Genomic DNA, 17,184 nt, shown 5'->3' on the forward strand with positions numbered 1-17,184 from the left:
AGATTGCTGCTTCGATTATTGTGAGGAAATATCACTGGGAAACTTATTTTCCTTGGGATTGGAAGGTTTTTATCTTTCCACTGTCCTTGCTACTTTTACTAATGGCTCCTGTGCTAAAATTCACTGTCACTGTTATTTTTCTATTTGTGTTTTCATCTTATCTTTCTTTGAATGACCTTAAGGTAGTCTACTCCTTTCCAGCACTCACAAATTTCACAAGAATGTTCCAAGATGGAATTTTTTAATGATTTTGTTTGAGAATAAAATACTCTTTTTGTTTACATTCATTTCATTCATATTAATGAATAATTTTGCATCTTTTTATTTGATAATTTTATTCTTTCCTCTTTCTAGAATCATATTAGTTTGGCTTTCTTAATTATTATTATTGTCTAATCTTCTCCAACTTTTCAAATTCTACTTATTTTAAGTCTTTCTGGAAGTTGCTTTAACTGTCCTTCCAACTTTTCTGTGGTAGAATTTAACTTCCACATTATGTTCCCAACTATTAACTTTTTTATATTTGTTTTGTTTGGATGAATTATCTTCTGTTTTTTTCCTTGAGAATTTCTGCTCTGGGCTTCATTTTTCCTATTGTTCCCCACAGGGCCTCTGTTTCTTCTACTGTTATTGTTATTTTCATTCCTGTCATTCAAATTAGAAATTTTACATATTCATCTGTTAAACCTGTACTGTGAGTTCATAGCTAAGAGTTAAGAAGTTTATTGGGAATTGAGATTGTCCATAGCCAAACTTCATTGAGAAGATATTTACAAATTTTTAGAGGTCTCAAATGCTGATTTTTTACGAAGTCAGTTTTGCTAGAAGTGTACCACATCCAATATTTTTCCAGATTAATAAGAGAGTGTTCAACTGAAATCTGTAAAATATCTTGAAAGGAAATACCAGCTTCATAACAGGTAATAACTATTCAAGTAAAAACTCTATTTATGGTTATCCCACATCCCCACTTCCTTTTCTTCAGGACCTAATATATCCCGGGATGTTTTCTACTTCAACCTCTACAGATTCTACGTTCAACTACTTCTGCTAGGCATTTGACTACACTCTTGACTGGAGGTGGGGAGCAAATCTGGAGTTTTATGGACATTTTAAACAGACACAGATCATATCCCCTCCACAAAGTTCAACTCACAGTGAGTCTCTGGCCTATAAATACAACACTGAAGTATAACATGCCTCCAATACAACATAGGAGAAAAGCTGCCTCCAATACAACATAGGAGAAAAGCTATGTAACTTTGGGTGTGGTGATGCCTTTTATACAATGCAAAAGACATGATCTGTGAAAGCAAAACTTGAAAACATGGACTTCAGTGATATTGAAAGCTCCTGCTGAGAAAGTGTCAAGAGAATACGCAAGCCACAGGCTGGGAGAACATATTTACAGAAGACATAACTGTTAAAGACCCCTATTCAAAATATACAAAGAAATCATAAAATTCAATAGTAATAAATAATCCCATTAAAAAACGGGCCACAGATATTTACAGACACTTCACCAAAGAAGATATACAGATGTCAAATAAACATTGAAAAAGATGTTCGACATCATATGCCTTCCAGGACATGTACATTAAAGCAATGAGCCACCACGACACTGCCTTTAAATGGCCAGCACCAGAACACTAACACCAGTGCTGGCGCAGAGCAGAGCAGCAGGAGCTCTCGAGCATTATTTGCAGAAGGCAAAAGGGTGCAGGCATATTGCAGGGTAGTTTGGCAGTTTTTCACAAAAGTGAATATATTCTTACCATATGTTTTAGAATCGATGTTCTTTTTTATTTACCCAAGGGAGCTGAAAACTTAGTACATGCATAATATTGCATGAGGTTTTAACAGCGGCTTTATTCCTAATTTATTCCAAAATGTTGTAGGTGAAATAATCATATTAATACAGATAACAGGATATTCAGTGATAAATGGAAATGAGCCATTTAGCTATAAAAAGACATGGAAAAAATTTAATGCAAATTACTAATTAAGGAAGCCAATATGAAAATGGACATTGGAGGATCCCAACTATATGACATTCTGGAAAATCCAAAGCTGTGAAGACAAAAGAATGATCAGGGATTGCCGGGACTGATGGAAGATCCAGAGGAAAAGAGACAGAGCACAGGCGAGACTGGGGTCAGTGAAAATGTTCTGAGTGACATCACAGTGACACCCAGGCCATTAAACATTTATCCGAACCCATAGACTGTAAAACGGTATGAAAGAAGCCCTAATGTAAACTGTGGATTTTTGGCAATTAAGAGATGTGAGTATTACATCCTTGGTTAAAAAGAAACATATGGTCTGTTTAGTTATATTGCTATGGGGTGAGGCTATGCATTTGGGGTGCACAGGTTATGAGGAAAATCTCCATACTTCCAATTTTGTTTTAAACCTAAAAATTCTCTAAATGTAAAGTCTTCAAAATATTATAGACAAAAATAATTTATAAATTAAAAGGCTGCATAACTATAGATGGTAATTATCATAGGAATAAAAGAAAGAATGGTTTTTAATTTTAGTAAATAATCCCTTTAATAACATCCTAGAGACATTTTCATGGCATTATTTCTGAGACTATATATGATGGAATTAAAGGTTGGGGGCACCATAATGTAGAACACAGAAATTAAAAGGTTGGAAATAGAAAGATTCTTTGAAGTTGGCTTCAGGTAAGAAAAGATGCTAGTGGAGAGAAATAATACAACTACCACCAGGTGTGGAAGGCATATGGAGCAGGCTCTTGACTGTCCTTCTGCTGATGAAATCTTCTTGACAGTGGAGAATATATAAACATAGGGAATGATTATGAAAATAAAACAGCATATATCCAACATCACACTAACAAGGATGGGTACAATCTTGCCTATTAAATTTTCTGAGCAAGAAATAGTCAATAACTGTGGAGTGTCACAAAAAAAATGATGGACCACATTAGACCCACAGTAGGATAAGGAGAGGGTACCAGCTGTGTGCATCACGGCAGTCAGGCCCAGCCAGGACACAGCTGCCAGCTGAACACACATATTCCTGCTCATAATGACCTCATAGTGCAGGGGGGTGGCATATGGCAGCAGAGCAGTCAAAGCACATCACCATGAGCAGGTGCAGCTCTGTGGTTCCTGAGAAAACAACCAGAAAGACCTGGGAAACACATTCAAGGAATGAGATAGAGTTACTGTGAGCCAAAGAGTTGGCAATGGACTTGGGCGCTGCGGCTGAAATTAGGCAGAGATCTACGAAGGACAAATTCTTCAGGAGGAAGTACATGGGGGTGTGGAGATGGTGGTCCAGAGTCATGATCATGACAATGAGGACGTCCCCCATCAGGGCTCACAGGTAGATCAAAGAGAAGAGTGCTGAAGGTGTGATGTATGTGTCTCCTCTGGTAGGAAATCCCATGAGAATGAATTCAGTTAAAACTGTGATATTTTTCACTGTTAGAGGCATGGTCTGTATTAAAAAAAGAATAAAGGAATAATCTATTATTAACAAACATCATTGTCAAATCTCAATTTGAACATATAATGAGTTTCTTCGTAAAGTAACCACACAATCTATTTTCCAAAAAATTTGCTCCCATCGAAGTCCTATTCAGTGTTTTGATTAATCGTTATGTGATTAATATAGCTTCATTGAACTATATTCAGTTCACATAAATATGCTCATTATATTATCCAAATGCGTCCTGTGAAAGATGTGGAAGGGCTGAAAATTCAATGGACCTAAGAAGCCTGAATAACGAACAATCCTTTTCGTGTTTCCCAACGAACACCAGGTAACAAAACCACAACTGATAAACTGTGTCCCAGACTGAGTGTTCTCACATCCTATCCTGTGATCAATGAGACTTGTTTTATCACACCTTCCAAGAAGTTAAGCAGCGAACAATGCTTAGAAAAAAATGAAAGACAGACCTTCCTCAATCTGTCTTTAAGTTACTTATCTCTTTAAAGTGCTGTTAAAAATTTTTAACAGGTTACAGATTGATCTAGTCCTCTTTCTCATTCACAACGCTCAGTCTTTATTGACACCCTATCAATGTCATGTAGATGCCATTCGTGTTTCAGGGGCTGAAAATACAGCATGCCATTTTAATGCTTAGCGTTATATTTTTTTAGCTTCATTTTGAGTTTGCTTCCTTTGTTACTATCTACTTCTCCTTAAATACTGGGTTTAATATTTAACTTCATAAATACTTTCAGATTAATATGATAAATGCTAAAATACATCACTAACAGTTACAAACCTGGTTGTCATAAATACTCTAGATCAAAATGCCATAAAATTATAAAACATCATGATGAACACAATACATTAATATAAAAAAAAAGAAAGAAACTGAACCCAGTCAAAATCTGTTTTAAAATGGTGGTGTTAAGTTGAACTATTTCACACCAAAGAATAAAATATTCCCTTTAGATGCTTTTTAGTTTTTGTTATTCATAAAGTGAATTCATAAAGTGAATTCATAAAGTGAATATTTTAACTGCTTTTATTCCTTAAACCTAAAATAAAATTTTAAATCTACAATATTTTAAATCTAAAATGAATTTCCTTCCAAAAAATTTAATAACATACTTCAATCTTGGGCCATGAAAATTTCAGTTAAGTTTGCTTTTAGTTAAATCATCGCCATCACAAAGGTAGAAGGATGGTTAGAGGCCTATCTATTTTGTTTATTTTCTCAAAGAACCAGCTCTTGGTTTCACTGATATTTTCTATTGTTTTATTCTTCTCAGTTTTATTTATTTCTTCTCTGATCTTTGTTACATCCCTCCTTCTGCTGATCTAAGGCCTTATTTGTTCTTCTTTTTCCAATTTCAATAATTGTGTCATTAGACTATTCATTTGGGTTTGTTCTTCCTTCTTTAAGCATGCCTGGATTGCTATATACTTTCCTCTTAAGACTGCTTTTGCTGCGTCCCACAGAAATTGGGGCTTTGTGTTGTTGTTGTCATTTGTTTCCATATATTGCTTGATCTCTATTTTGATTTGGTCGTTGATCTGTTGATTATTTAGGAGCATGTTGTTAAGCCTCCATGTGTTTGTGAGCCTTTTTGCTTTATTTGTACAATTTATTCCAGTTTTATACCTTTGTTGTCTGAAAAGTTGGTTGGTAGGATTTCAATCTTTTGGAATTTACTGAGGCTCTTTTTGTGGCCTAGTATGTGGTCTATTCTGGAGAATGTTCCATGTGCACTTGAGAAGAATGTGTATCCTGTTGCTTTTGGATGTAGAGTTCTGTAGATGTCTATTGGATCCATCTGTTCTAGTGTGTTGTTCAGTGCCTCTGTGTCCTTGTTTTCTGTCTGGTGGATCTCTCCTTTGGAGTGAGTGGTGTGTTGAAGTCTCCCAGAATGATTGCATTGCATTCTATTTCCTCCTTTAGTTCTGTCAGTATTTGTTTCAGATATGTTGGTGCTCCTGTATTGGGTGCATATACATTTATAATGGTTATATCCTCTTGTTGGACTGAGCCCTTTATCATTATGTAATGTCCTTCTTTATCTTTTGTTACTTTCTTTATTTTGGAGTCTGTTTTCCCTGATACTAGTATTGCAACACCTGCTTTTTTCTCCCTGTTGTTTGCATGAAATATTTTTTCCATCCCTTGACTTTAAGTCTGTGCATGTCTTTGGGTTTGAGGTGAGTCTCTTGTAAGCAGCATATGGATGGATCTTGCTTTTTTATCCATTCTATTACTCTGTGTCTTTTGATTGGTGCATTCAGTCCATTTACATTTAGGGTGATTATTGAAAGGTATGTACTTATTGCCATTGCAGGCTTTAAGTTTGTGGTTACCAAAGGTTCAGGGTTAGCTTCTTTACTATCTTACTCTCTTACTTAACTCGCTTGTTGAGCTATTATAAACACAGTCTGATGATTCTTTATTTCTGTCCCTTCTTATTCCTCCTCCTCCCTTCTTCATATGTTGGGTGTTTTGTTCCGTGCTCTTTTTAGGAGTGCTCCCATCTAGAGAAGTCCCTGTAAGATGACCTGTGGAGGTAGTTTGTGGGAGGCAAATTCCCTCAACTTTTGCTTGTCTGGGAATTGTTTAACCCTCCTTCATATTTAAAAGATAATCGTGCTGCATACAGTAGTCTTGGTTTGAGGCCCTTCTGTTTCATTGCATTAAGTATATCATGCCATTCTCTTCTGGCCTGTAGGGTTTCTGTTGAGAAGTCTGATGATAGCCTGATGGGTTTTCCTTTGTAGGTGACCTTTTTTTTCTCTCTGGCTGCCTTCAATACTTTGTCCTTGTCTTTGATCTTTGCTATTTTAATTATTATGTTTCCTGGTGTTGCTCTGCTTGGATCCCTTGTCATGGGAGTTCTGTGTACCTCTGTGGTCTGAGAGGCCATTTCCTCCCCTAGTTTGGGGAGGTTTTCAGCAATTATTTCTTCAAAAACACTTTCTATCCCTTTTTCTCTCTCTTCTTCTTCTGGTACCCCTATAATGCAGATATTGTTCCTTTTCGGTTGGTCATTCAGCTCTCTTAGAATTCTTTCATTCCTGGAGATGCTTTTATCTTTCTCTGCATCAGCTTTTCTGCATTCCTGTTCTCTGTTTCCTAGTCCATTAATGGTCTCTTGCATATTTTCCATTCTGTTTTGAAGTCCTTCCAGAGCTTGTTTTATTTCTGTATTCTCCTTCCTTATTTCTTTGCATATTTCTCTGCAAGTCCATCAGCATGGTTATGACTTTTGTTTTGAATTCTTTTTCAGGAAGACTGGTTAAATCTATCTCCCCAGGTTCCTTCTCAGGGGAAGATGTAGCAGATGCTGAAGCTGTCTGGGTTAGTCTTGTCTGGATCAAATTTTTTTTCTTTGCATGTTGATATGTGCTATTGACTGTCAGCTGGGAGAGCCAAACTTTCCACTTGCTACTGGCCTTTCTTTACTGGGACAACTGCGACCCCTAGTGGCTTGTCTTGGGTAATTGCGTGTAGACTGGGTCTTTGTGTCTTTACCGGCCGGTATGGAGGAAGCTCCCTTTCTGAGGGCGGGACTTGCCTTAGGCTACTTCTCTGCTATGGCCGTGCCCTGGAGGGGTAATGGACAGGGGGCTGTTTGGCTGTTTACCTCTGTGAGGGGTCTCAGAGCTGTTGCCCAGGGGGTTAGTGCACCCGGGTTTCCTTGGATTTTCCAGCTGCTGGACTGTGACCTGGGTTGTTTCCATCCAGCTGTTTCATCCCTGTCCCTTTAAGACTTTCAAAAAGCACTCACTTTTCTTTATCACAGGGGCGCTTGCTTCGGGACCCACTCAAAGTTCTTACTGTCCTGTTTCCCTACTATCCAGGACCCCACGCATGCAGTATGTCTGCACTCTGGTGCCAATGGCTGGGGCTGGGTGTTCAGCAGTCCTGGGCTCCCTCTCCCTCCCTGCTCAGACTCCTCTCCTCCTGCCAGGAGCTGGGGTGAGGGACGCTTGGGTCCCGCCGGGCCAGGGCTTGTATCTTACACTTTTCACCAGGCGCTGGGCTGTCGCACGTGTGGATGTAGTCTGGCTGTTGTCCTGTGTCTTCTGGTCTCTCTTTTAGGATTAGTTGTATTTGTTGTATTTTCAAAAATATATATGTTTTTGGGAGGAGATTCCCACTGTCCTACTCATGCCACCATCTTGGATCCGCCCTCCAAGATCTTGTTCTTTTTTATGGCTAAGTGATAATCCATTGTGTATATGTACGATATCATCTTTATCCATTCATCTTTTGATGGACACTTTGGTTGCTTCCATATCTGGGCCAGTGTAAATAATGGGGCAATAAAGATGGGGTGCTTGTAAGTTTTTGAATCAGAGAATTTGTTTACTTTGGGTAAATTTTGAGAAATGGGATTAATAGGTTATATGGCATATCTATTTTTAGTTTTTTGAAGAATGTCCATACTGTTTTCCACAGCGACTGAACCAATTCACATTCCCAGCAGTGTAGGAGGGTTCCCTTTTCTCCACATCCTTAACAACACTTCTCTCTTTTTTTAATAATAACCATTATGACTGGTGTATGGCACAAACAAACAGAACAGAAAAAGACTTATAAATGCAGAGAACAGACTGGTGGCTACCATGGGGAAGAGGGATCAGGGTATGGGCAAAAAAGGCATAGGAGATAAAGAGGTATAAACACCCACTTACAAAATAAATTAGTCATGGGGATGAAAGTATAACATAGGGTATTTATTCAAAAATATTAATTTCTTCATATGTTGATAGATGGAAACCACTTATCATGATGTGCAGTTAGTAATGTATATAACTGTTGATCACTGTGTTGTACATCTGAAACCAATATAATATTGTATATCAACTAGATTTCAATAAAATAAATAAATCATATTAAAGCCACAGTTAATGCTGATGATGCTAGTCTAAGGATTCTACTACAAATAACAAGGCAGCAGAGTACACAGCGCTTTCTGGAAATGAATGTCAGTGCCAAGACAAATAGCTGTAGGTACATGAGAAGATGCTCTACGTCACTAATCACTAGGGAAACGCAAATCAAAACCATAATGAGATATCACCTCACACCTGTTAGAAAGGCACAAACAAAGAAGTTTGAACAAAAAGATAAGATATAACAGTGTCTATGAGAATGTGGAAAAAAGGGATCGCTTGTGCACTGTGGGTTAGAAGGTAATATGAGGCAGAAACTGTACAAAACAGTATGGAGATTCCTCAAAAAATGGAACATACAGAGATTCCTCAAAAAATAGAACGACTATGTTATTTCAACAATTTGACTTATGGCCATTGATCCAGAGGAAATGAAAACATTAACGAGAAGATATGAGCAGTCTCATGTTCATTGTGGCCTTATTTTCAGTAGCCTTATTTAGAGTAGTCAAGTGCCCTTTTATATATGAATAGATTAAGAAAATGTGGTATGTACAAAATAATATACATATATATATATATGTACAATCAATATTATATAGCCATAAAGAGGAAGAATCCCATCATTTAGAAACAACAATGAGGGCATTATGTTAAATTACTCAGTTAGTGAATGACAAATACTATATTATTTCACATGCATGTCAAATATAAAACAAACAAAATGCAAAAAACACACAACAATGTAGATAAGAAGAACAGATTGGTATTTACCATAGGTGGGGGGTGGGAGAGGGGGTGAAGGTGGTCAAAAGGTACAAACCCACATTTGTAAAATAAATGAGTCCTGGTGATGTTCTGTATAGCATGGTGACTATAGTTAATACTGTGCTATGTGTTAGAGAGTTGCCAAGAAAGTAGATACTAAAAGTTCTCAAAATAGTAAATAGTTATCACTATGTGTGATGATGGATGTTAAAATATATTGTGGTGATCATTTTGAAAAACATACAAATTTTGAGCCATTAAGCCAAACAGTTGAAATGAATGTAAAGTTGTATGTCAATTATATCTGAATGAAAAGTGTGCTTTCCATATAGTCACACTTCCAAAACTTAAGGTAAACCTCTTTTAAGAGAAGAAACACATGTTATATTCTGAGAGACAGACCAAATTCTAGCACTTTGCTTTGTAGCACCTTAAACAACTTCAGATTTATAAGAATTAGGGAGTCCAATGCCCAAATGCCTTCACTAATGTGCCTTCCTATCCCCATCCTGAAATGGAGAAGAGGTGGAAGATGTGATGGAAATCCACTACTTATGTGTGTGGGTGGGCTCATGAGATAATACTGCATGGAGAGATGTCTAATACACATCAAGTTATTATAGTCAATAGTATTGCCCTATATGCTTGAAAGTTGCTATGTGAGATCTTAAATGTTCTCACCACACACAAAACAGGTAATTATGTCATATGATAGAGATGATAGAGGTGTTAGTTCATGTCACTGTGATAATCATACTGAAATACATACGTGTGTCTAATCATCATGTTGTACACCTTACCCAATATTATGTGTCAGTAAAGCCAGAAAAGAACCACTTAAACTACATCAAGTTAATTGGTCATTTTGGCTTGGTTTTTATGATTTTTAAAACTTGTTATTGACTGAAGAATGCAGAAATACATCACCATGGAGACAGGTCAAGGAAGCAGGAAAGAAGAGTAGCCTGACCCTCATGCTGCCTCCCAGCCCTCAGTTCTCATAGGGTTATGACTTCTTAGCAGGGTCATCATTAGAACATTGTATTGCTCTCTGATTATTCTAGTTACCTCTTGACAATTGAGTTTTGGAGATTTCCCAGTGGCTTCTCGATCATCAAATAGGAGATAGTCAATTAGAAAATAAATTTAAGCATTTTCCTGACCTTTGATGATGAAGTTGGGTGAATCCAAGGTCAATTTCTCCAGCACCCCAAGGTTCATTCTACACCAGGGTAGGTCAAAGACTCATATTTGCCTAAATGTTAATTTAAAATCTTTCCATGAACTGAGATTTCAGCAGATTTAAGCTTCTCTGTTGCACTTCCAACATAAAGTGATCTAATATTTCCACATATCTATTTCTTAGCAAGAGTTTGCAAGATCAATTAATCAAAAGTCATTTGTACAAAAATGTTTCTGAGAGAAATTGAGCAGCAATCACTTGATTCCTATAGGTAGATAAGATGTACCTTAGAACTAATTCTGCCATTTTTATTTGAGCATCTTCCCAGAACTTTCAAAATCTCTATAACTTGTCTCCATAAACAATCACTATTCTTTTTGATGCCTAGATGTTTATATTTTGGGAGATTGCTGCATACATTTTATTTTGAACTCATGAACTAAACACATAACTGCTTCCTTAATATCACCAACCACCTTGAGGAAAAAATACATTAACACTATTTAACAAAATTGGGCATGTGTATATCACATGACCAATTAATTCTACTATTTGCTATATATCCCACCATAATGCACATATGTTCACTAAAAGAGATGTGCAAGAATGTTCATAAAAACATAGCCTCAAAAGTGGAAACCCTGATTGAACCTAAAGAGTACAGTGGATGAATATTTGTTTTTGCAATAAAATACTCCTAGTAGTAAATAACAAGACTCTGGACTGGACTTCTATAGAAAAGCACATATTGTAAATACAACATGCTTGACTATCACACACAAAATATGCATCAGATGAGGCAGATACAAAGGATAACGTATCCATAAATAAGGATCATGATGATAAAGACAAGAGAATGGTCAGTCTTGGAGACCTAGTGACAGGACTGAGGGGGTTCCTGAGATGCAGCTCATGTTCTTTTTCTTGATCATACTTTTGGTACATGATCATATTTATATAGTGAAACTTCATAGAACTTTAGGCTTCTTCTTTGTGAAATCTTTTTGTATATGTATTTCCACAAAATTTTTCTTAATAGAACTCAAGAAACAGATTTTGTAACAAATTAAACAAAGATGAAAATAATCAACACACTGGAATAGATAAATGGCAGAGAGATAGATGGTAGATAGATGGACATAGAGCTAATAGATATACAGATGTATGTGGATACATAGTATCAGTGTTTATGTAAATTGCCCAAACTCCCTGAAGCCCTCTAAAAACAGTTGCTTCTAAAATCTATCGGACCCTTCACTCTCCTCTCATGAATTCTTATTCTTCCATCATGTAAGTCTCCTGTATCATAAGCCCATTCTGTAGATATTATTTTTACTTTTCCACTAATTGACACTGTCATGTCCCCTCAGGAAATGCTCATCAAGTTCTCTGAAGGAACTCAACAGAAGGATCCTGGAAAGTCTTAGCCAATTATAACTGGAAATAAACCTCTCCAGTAAGAGGTACCAAAAAAATTTCCAGCACAGCCTTCCCAGAGAGCTAAAGCACATTACTTCATCCTCCCAGGTGGATGGCCATGTTTCACATCACACATTATTATACAGACATGCAAGATGACCAGCCGGCTCATCCGACTCCAGCACCTTACTCCCTAGGACATGCTAGTCCTTGTGGCTGAGGGGGTTCCTCAGTCCAACTGACCATAATATGGTCCACCAGGTGAGTCCTGATTAATAGAGATAACTCATTTCTACAAAATTGCGTATTATCTATTATGCTATCATCTCTGTTTTTATTTCAAGGAATGTTGAAGGGCTAGAAATTAAAGATTAATAAAATAGGTTGAATATTTCTACATCACAAGTACATTGAGCTTAATTTCACCACTGCCTCTTTGCATATAGTAAGTCATGGAAAAAAGTTCTACTTCTTGCTTAACAATCTTACTGGTGTACAGGAGCAGGAATCATTGCAAATTTCTACTTCTACAACTATTCAAATATTTCCAAAGTATTCCTCTGAATATTGACATCACAAAATGTTTTTTGGAATTGAGATTCATCTTTATTTTCCCTAGCAAAGATGCAAATGGTAAATCAGCAAGGCACCACGATCATTTTCTTCTTGATTTTATCTATAAATGATAACATTTTACCTTTGAGTCTCAAGGGGTTTGAGTGAATCTATGTTTCCTTGGACAAATAAACCTAGGAAACAGAGGGATTAACTTTCTTGCCACACAACTCAGACTGCTCTTTCTGTAGCAACAAAATCTGAATCTGTCTTCAAAAAACTCAAAATGGACAGAGAAAAGAGAAAGCAATTGGTTAAACTGACTGAGCATGCATAATGCTTCAGTTGCTTCCAAAATACTGCCCATTAAATCTTGATAGAACGTCTTCTAAATAGGAACTTACTTACATTGTTAAGGATTATAGAACTGAGGCCTGGAGTCCTTAAGTGACTGGCTGTGAGCCACAGAGTGATAATTCAGAGACTGCCCTCCTCTGAAGCCTGTGACCAGAGTATAATCCTTGTGAGGATATTTAAGAAGAAAGTGTGAAACAGAAAAACTGAGCGTGTCTGTCAGTGGAATGTAATCCTGATGTGGGAACACCGAAACAATCACTGACAGTCTGAACAGGAGGCTCTAGGTCATCAAAGATCGGGTCATTTGTCAAGTAAGAATTCAGACCGGACAGCCTCCATGAGGAGCCTGTCTCTGCTCAGGGCCGTATTCCTGGTACCCCTCGATTCTTAGAATTCCACCGAAGCAAGGCTCACAGACCCGCTTGTGGCCACAAGACTGAACTCTGCACTTCCTATTGACCCAACCTGACACTCACATAATTGTGTGTGTGTGTGTGTGTGTGTGTGTGTGTGTGTGTGTGTGTGATTTTGTTTGCTTTTATGGAAAAGGAAGCAACACACTGTCTTTTATGGAAATTATACCCACATCCAAGTTCAAATGTTAATGATTCTGTTGTTGACCTTTGGGGAATTCTGTGTCATGTACACATGAAAGTTACATCCTGCTCTTAGAGGATGTTTCTGTCATTGGCATATGAGGAAAGTGGGTTGAGGATGAAAATTTTAGACTCAGAAAGAAATGGCTCTCCTCTGATTTTGATTTTTTTTACCTTGAGATAGAAAGGCCTTTTTTTTCCTTTTATCCTGAAGTATAGTTGATGTACAATATCGTATTGGTTCAGGTATATAGCATAGTGATTCAATAATTATAAACATTACAAAATGCTCACCATGGTACGTGTAGTTACCAACTTCAGCATACAATGATATGACTGTCTCCCTGACAGTATTCCCTGTGCTATACTTTTCATGCCTGTGACTTACTCATTTTATGACTGAAAAATGTCCCTCATTATCTCCCTCACCTATTTTGCCCATTCCTCCCACCACCTCCCCCATGACACCCACCAGTTTGTTCTCTGTGTTTATGAGTGTGTGCTTTTTTTTAGATCCCACTTACAAGTGAAATCACAAGATGTGTCATTCTCTGTCTGACTTATTTCAGTGTGCACAATGCCCTCTCAGTCCATCCATGTTGCCACAAAGGGCCCTGGCCTGTATTTCCTTGAGAAGCCTCCTGTGATCTTGAATTACGGGCTGGGCCCCTCGCCCTGTCCTGGGAACATTTTTTGCTGCTTCTCTCTGCACACTCACCAAATTAAACAGCATTTTCAGTTGAGATGACAGTTTTCCAAACTACACAGTGAGCACCAGAAGGCATAGCCACTGAACTTTGAAATATAAATCTTTAATACAAGGCCAGATATATTAGCATATTATCAATATGTGCTTATAAATAAATTATTCAAATCATCAATGCAGACCAGATAATTTAGACTACCATGTAAAATTCTGACTGAGGCAAAAGAGCATCAACTCTTCCATTTCATGAGTCCCCAGGTCTGGAACTCACTGTCCCTGAGCACAGACAGCCCTTATGTGGCGTTGGCCCCTGGAGTTGTGTGGAATGCCTCTGTGCATGTCCTCTCTCCCAGCTGGCCACTGTCACCATGCCCAGAATCCCCACACAAGCCTGATGACAGGAAAGCACTGTGGTAAGCAAAGTAGTGTGAATGTTTGTGGGATACACAAGACACAATTAAAATTGCTGGGAAAGGAGGTGAATGAGCTCAGATTTTAGAATGGATGCCAGTCAGGGGTTAGACCCTTAAGAATGAAATTCATAACCTAAGCATAGAAGATTCAGTTCTTTGGGTGACTAGGATTGGCTCTTTGAGGTAAAAATTATAATTATATATACATATACATATATATATATATGCATATATTTTTTTCCCTGAGTATAAGGCCGACCCTCCTTTATACAGCGTCCAGGGACTAAAATTGCATACTCATAGATAGTAAATATAGAATAATCAAAATATGCGTTTTAAAACCACATACTCTGGGAATTCTGGTAAAGTTTTGGGGAGATGTGATGGGAGATATTCCACCAGAGGTGAAGATAAATGAAGTAGGACAAAAATCGGAAAATTCATGCATAGTCAACCACTGCCCTAGGCCACAGCAGGAAATTTGGCCAGAGTATTTATTTCTGTTGTGAAGAATTTCACCAGCATCTCAGAAAGTGCGTCTAAGGCTCAGTTCCTGGAGATGGGTGAGGGTGGCCTCCGTTTCTTCTCTCCAAGAGGCCTTTGCTCATTTTCCTGACCCAGTGTTTTTCTCCACACCCTTGTGACAGTGTTGGGACTGCAGGATCTGCATAGAGGTGCCCTCAACATACCCAGAAAATCCTTCCAGTAACCAGGCTGCACATTAAAAACCCTTAATTAAAAAACTTTAAAAACCAATCTGCCGACTCCTTTTTTTTCCAAGTGTTTGATCTGGAGTCAAGTGAAATTGAACTGATTTTTTCACATAACCACTTGCTATTTCTAAGTTTTTAGCGAGGTGTCTAATTGCCTTTTATTCAGCAACTTTATTGAATATTTTATTAGCTATGTTAAATATAACCACATGGAATGTATTAAACTTATATACAATAAATATATTTTGTCCTCAAGGGTTTATTTTTGAGGATGTTAATTTTTCCATTAGTTATTGATTTTAATCATTTTTTATGGCTACTGTTATTTCAGAATTTTAAATTCTAAGTAATCTAAATTTTTCTCTTATGTGGTCTTTGATTATGTGTGGATTGCATTTACCCATTCTGATATCAGTTAAATATATCCATATGTTTTAATACCTTTTATTTTGTGTAATTATTTAAACCACTTAACATTGTTGTAGAGAAGCAGATTTAACTTGAACTTTTACACTAATTGAATTAGTACAATAGCAAATTAATAATAGTTTACCCACTGGTTTTTATTTTTTATTATTATTAATGTATGGTTTCTTTATAGTTTATGAATTATTTTAGAATCACCTCATCTATTAACTTATGTGTTAGAACAGTTGTATCAATATTGAAATACATTTGGTTTTATGTCTGCATTCTTCCAGACAAGTTTCAGAATTATTTTTTTCAATATATAAAGTTTGTTAGAGATATTTATTATCACTGTGTTGATACTTTAGGGTAATTAGAGAATAGATTATAACTTGAAAATAATTATCTTCTTTCAGGACAGATAACATGAGCCCAAATTTATTCATATTTCCTTTAAAAGAATCCTTGAAATCTCCCAGCAAAGGTGTGTAGCACTCATGCATTTTTCTTATTAAAAGGTTCAGACATATTTTTTGTGCTTTTACTAGTACAAATTATAGATTTTGACATCAAAGACTTGAATACTTTAATAATTTGGATAGCTATACATTTTTGATTAAGTATTTTATAAAACACAGCACATATTAATAGTACACTTTGTAGATTTTTTGAGTTTTAGAAATGAGAATACTCTATTTATATAAAGAAATCAACTTACTCTGCTTTTCTGTATTTACATATTTTATCAAATTTCCAGTACATTGATTTGAATGATAATAATGAACATTATTTATTCCTGACTTTAAATGGGACCCCATTGTTTATTGGAGTAATGATTCATCACTTAGAAAGTATATTTTCACAAGCCAGAAATGCGAAAAGCTCATAAACACAGCTTTTGCTTTCAAATACAATCATGTAAGGTGCCTTGACCTTCAATTTCTCAGGACCAGGGAGAGTCTTCTAGCCACTTCCAGGAGCTCTTGGCAAGGATCGTTTCTGTCAGTTTTTTAAAATGTGGATTGAAGCCAAACAGGATTTAACACTTGCCCTTTCCACAACCTGGGTCCACAGGTGTGTCCTGTCATCCTGCAAAGGGGTGGATCGGGGAAGGTAAAGGGAGGGGAAGGACAGGGAAGCCCACAACCACCCTCGGTTGGCTTCCGTCAAGTTGCCCGATCACCGTCTCTCGGTCTTCCAAGTTGGAACCAGTGGCCACAGTCCCCCTGGGTCTGGCTCTTGCCATGACGCACATCCTAATGGCCACTGGGCATCCGTGATCCCTCAAGAGCCTATTCTCTTCTGTGTGGAGGCTCTTTCTCAGATTCAGCCTTTTCTTTTTCCAGAAGACTGTGATTGTGTTGATTGTTCTGGGATATTTTCAGAACTACATGAAATTCGGAGTCTCACCAGGCCCTCGAGGCCCATTCTTCCCCATGCAGTCCCTGCTTCCCACCGACAGGAGACATTGATGATAGGCTGTATCAGGAATCCCAGCTGGGAAAAGACCCTAAACCCCTTCTACCCCAGAACAAGTGCAGAACGTAGTAAGTTTCCTTCAACGTTTACATTGACCTGCACACCCCACACTCACCTGTTCTCTGGAGGATTCCAGCGCTGCCCCTACAGTGGCCCAGGGGCTTCCTGTGTGGCACCTGTGCCTGAATCCAGTGCTCTTCACTGTCCTCCACACGTAGGCTTCTGCTTC

The 17,184-nt window shown here is 37.5% G+C and overlaps 1 pseudogene; it reads right to left on the minus strand.

Annotated features, from left to right (window-relative positions):
- Positions 1–2,552: 2,552 nt before the first annotated feature.
- LOC140845975 (olfactory receptor 14A16-like) lies at positions 2,553–3,468 on the minus strand (annotated as a pseudogene).
- Positions 3,469–17,184: the final 13,716 nt, after the last annotated feature.

Source organism: Manis javanica, chromosome 14 (assembly GCF_040802235.1).
Source record: "Manis javanica isolate MJ-LG chromosome 14, MJ_LKY, whole genome shotgun sequence".
NCBI lineage: Eukaryota > Metazoa > Chordata > Mammalia > Pholidota > Manidae > Manis > Manis javanica.